Source organism: Amphibalanus amphitrite, unplaced genomic scaffold (assembly GCF_019059575.1).
Source record: "Amphibalanus amphitrite isolate SeventyFive unplaced genomic scaffold, NRLGWU_Aamphi_draft 001297F_arrow, whole genome shotgun sequence".
NCBI lineage: Eukaryota > Metazoa > Arthropoda > Thecostraca > Balanomorpha > Balanidae > Amphibalanus > Amphibalanus amphitrite.
In genome coordinates this window covers 154,275-158,377 of record NW_024882790.1, presented here as the reverse complement: position 1 = coordinate 158,377, position 4,103 = coordinate 154,275, and positions in this window count along the sequence as shown.

The following is a 4,103-nucleotide window of genomic DNA, read 5'->3' as shown; positions in this document are numbered from 1 at the left end:
GGCGAACGATGTCGAGGCGCTCGACCGATTTGCGCTGTTGCTGCTCAGCTGCAAAAATGCCCTCGGCTCTTCCTCGCACATGATGGGAGATCCCAGAACATTGCGATCTTTGACCAGCAAGCTACCGGAGACTATGCTGAACAGTTGGAGGAGACATGCTGATGACATTGAAGAGAGGCAGGGACGTGAAGTGAAGTTTGATGACGTCGTGAAGTTTGTAGGAGATGAGGCTAGGATAGCAGCCAATCCCACCTACGGTCGTCTCATGTACAGTCGCGACAACAGCGCAGTGCTCCCCTCTCAAGGCAGAGCAGGCAGCAGCAGTGTGAGGCGCACCAGGCCCGTTGTTGCAGCCGCCCAAACCCAGAATCAGGCAGCCTGCGCGTTCTGTGACGTTATAGGGCACGTCACAGCCGACTGTGAGCAGCTTCGAGCTACTTCACCGGAGCAGAGAAAGGCGTTCGCAATGAGCAGGTCCCTGTGTTTCTCTTGCCTAAGACAAGGTCACATGAGCGCCGATTGCCGAAGACGAGCTGAGTGCAGAATATGCAAAAGGCGTCATCCGACTGCGATGCATCTGGAACGCCCACAGAGAGAGAACCGAGACCAAGGACGTCATGAACTCGCCATTCAAAGTCGTGGCCATGAAACTGGACCACCGAGAGAGACAGTTCAGCCACCACAAGAGAGGACCGGTACTACTGGTGCGACAGTGTGCGGAACTGCAGGAGCGGAAAACTCAGATCGGCCCACACTACCCCTGGTCCCAGTCATCGTCTGTAACGGCAACATAAAGATTAAGACATTCGCATTCCTCGACAGTGGGTCTACCCATTCGTTCGCTACTGAAAGCTTGATGGATCAACTCGACATTAAACAGCAGCCCAGCAGGCACCTGACCATCACGACTGTGGCTCAGGAGGACATCAGCATTCCAACACGGGAAGTGGAAGGACTTCACATCACGGACCTGTGCGGAGATAACAGAATGGACTTACCAAAGCTCTTCAGCATGGAGAATATACCTGCCGACCCAAGCGACTACCCCAAGACAGAAGATGTAAGAAGATGGGATCACCTCAGATATTTAGAGCTACCAGAGCCCGAGATAAGTGAAGTTGGATTGCTCTTGGGAGCAAATGCGTTCCTAGCCATGGAACCAGTGAGAGTGATTCCAAGTGTAGACGGAAGCCCATACGCGGTGCTGACTAGATTTGGTTGGGTGGTCAGCGGTCTTGATTCACCATCACGAAAGTCGCACACCACAGTATGTAGAGCGGCTGTGAAAGACGAGAGAGCGTCCATCGAAGAAATGGTGCGTAACATGTACGACAGTGAATATGAGGAGAAACTGCACTGCCCAAGAAGAGGCCTATCAGTGGAAGACAAAGAATGGGTTCAAAAAATTGAGTCCTCAATGGAGATGCAAGAAGGCCATTACAGCGCTGTTTTGCCAACAAAAACGCCAGAAGAGAAGATGCCAGCGAAGGTGAAGATGGCCGAAAACCGACTGGAGCATCTCCGATCGCGACTGCGAAAGGATGCAAAACTTGCTGAGGACTATAAAGGATTTATGGAAGAAATGATCAACAAGGGGTATGCAGAAGAAGTGCCGGAAGAAGAACAGAGAAGAGCAGATGGACGAGTGTGGTACCTGCCACATCACGCAGTGTATCACCCGACAAAACCTGACAAGATACGCGTTGTCTTCGAGACACTAATACAAGGAACAACACGCGTTGTCTTTGATTGCGCGGCAAGATACAATGGCGTATCACTCAACGACATGCTCCTGACTGGTCTAGATCAGACGAATTCATTGGTGGACGTGCTGCTGCGATTCAGGCTAGAACGGGTGGCGGTCACAGCCGACGTTGAAGGAATGTTTAACCAAATGAAGGTCGATGGAGCCGATCGAGATCTCATCAGATTCCTCTGGTTTGAGAACGGAGACATCAGTGGTCGCGCTCGTCACTATCGAATGACGGTCCACTTATTTGGGGCCACAAGCTCACCCAGCGTAGCATGCTATGCTTTAAGAAAGACTGCAGCCGACGCGGGTGACGACTTCTCGCAAGAGTGCGTGACAACTGTCAATGAAAACTTCTATGTAGATGACGTGCTACGATCAGTTCCGACAGACGAAGAGGCCAGCACTCTAGCAAATGAGCTAAAGGACCTGTGCAAACGGGGAGGGTTCAATCTGACTAAATTCGCATCGAACAGCCCAGCCGTGGTAGAAGCCATCGAAAACGAAGACAGATCGACTGAAATGAAGAAATGGTCTGGCCTCTGGGATGAGCTGCCGATCGAGAGCGTGCTCGGGGTGATATGGCACCCAGAACATGATCTTCTGAAGCTGTCTCCACAAATAAAGAGCGCGAAGGTGAAGACCTGCTCAAGACGCGGTTTGCTTTCTGTGGTGAGCTCGGTATATGACCCGCTAGGTATGGCTGAACCGACCGTGATACAGGGACGTCGTCTCCTGCAAGAGTTGACCCGGAAGCAGATGGACTGGGACGCTGAACTGGAAGAAGAGGACAAACTAGCTTGGAATGGCTGGCTTTCGACTCTGGAAGGCTTGGACAGTCTGAGCATCTCGCGATGCATAAAGCCTATGGACTTTGGGAGTGTCACTACTTGTCAGATACACACGTTCGTCGACGCGAGCGAGGCAGCTTACGGCGCTGTGTCATACATCAGGCTGGCGAACGCTGCCGGTGCCGTTCAGGTGAGCTTTCTGAAAGGGAAGGCACATCTGGCTCCTCTGAAAATGGTAACAATCCCACGACTCGAACTGATGGCCGCTGTGACAGGCGTGAGACTCAGTGCACTGATCCTAAATGCATTGAAGATCCAGTTGGAGCGCTTGTCGGTTGAAGTAGAAGAGTTCTTCTGGACAGACAGCACTACGGTGTTGAGATACATCAACAACCGCAAAGCAAGATTTCACACATTCGTTGCGAACAGGCTGGCAATCATACATGACGGCTCACACCCTGCTCAGTGGAGGCATGTGCCCAGCTCTCAAAATCCGGCGGACGATGTGTCAAGAGGAACTCAGAGTGACAGGTGGCTGACAGGGCCAGAATACCTCTGGAAAAACGAAACTCAGTGGCCAGAAACGCCTCAAGCGTTACAAGACACGACAGATGGCCTGGAGGTCAAGAAGATGACTGTGTGTGCAGCGAAGGCTTATGATGCGACTCAAGAAGATGATCTTCAAAACCCACTGCTGAAACTCACTGCACACTACAGCGACAGGCACAGGCTTCTCCGAGCAGTAGCGTGGATCTCGAAGGTGAAACAGGAGTTGATTCGTCGATGTAAGGAGGAAGGAGTCACGACGCAAAGGAAGACGATTTTGCTGGAAACTCAAGACATCCGAGAAGCAGAGAGAGCTATTATGATGAGCATACAGTCCGCTGCGTTTTCAGAGGAGGTGGTGGCCTTGAACTCGGGCAAAGACATTCGTGCAACAAGCAAGCTCAGCAAACTTAGCCCCTTCCTTGAAGACGGCATCATCCGAGTCGGCGGAAGACTGCAACATTCAGCTCTTGAATATGATGCTAAGCATCCAGTCATTCTCCCGAGTCATGCGAGCTATGTGAAGCTACTTGTCGAGGGCGTCCACAGACGAACAGGGCATGCTGGCCGACAGCATGTTTTGGCAGAACTAAGGAAGAGGTTCTGGATTTTGAAGAGCACATCGGTTGTCAAGAGAGTGCTTAAATCGTGCTTCACCTGCAAGCGGCTACGTGCGAAAACGGAAAAACAAAAGATGGCAAATCTTCCAGGCGACAGGATCACAGCGGGGGAGCGACCGTTTACAAGAACTGGGGTAGACTACTTTGGACCCTTCTACGTCAGCCAAGGTCGAGGACAAGTTAAGCGATATGGTGTTATTTTCACTTGCCTATCAGTGCGCTGCATACATATTGAAGTGGCTGAGGATCTGTCATCGGACTCGTTCATCTGTGCGCTGAAAAGATTTGTAGCTAGAAGAGGGAACGTCAAGACCCTGAGATCAGATCGAGCAACAAACTTTGTTGGAGCCCACAGAGAACTACGTGAAGAGCTGAAGCGGCTGGAGGAAAAGGAAG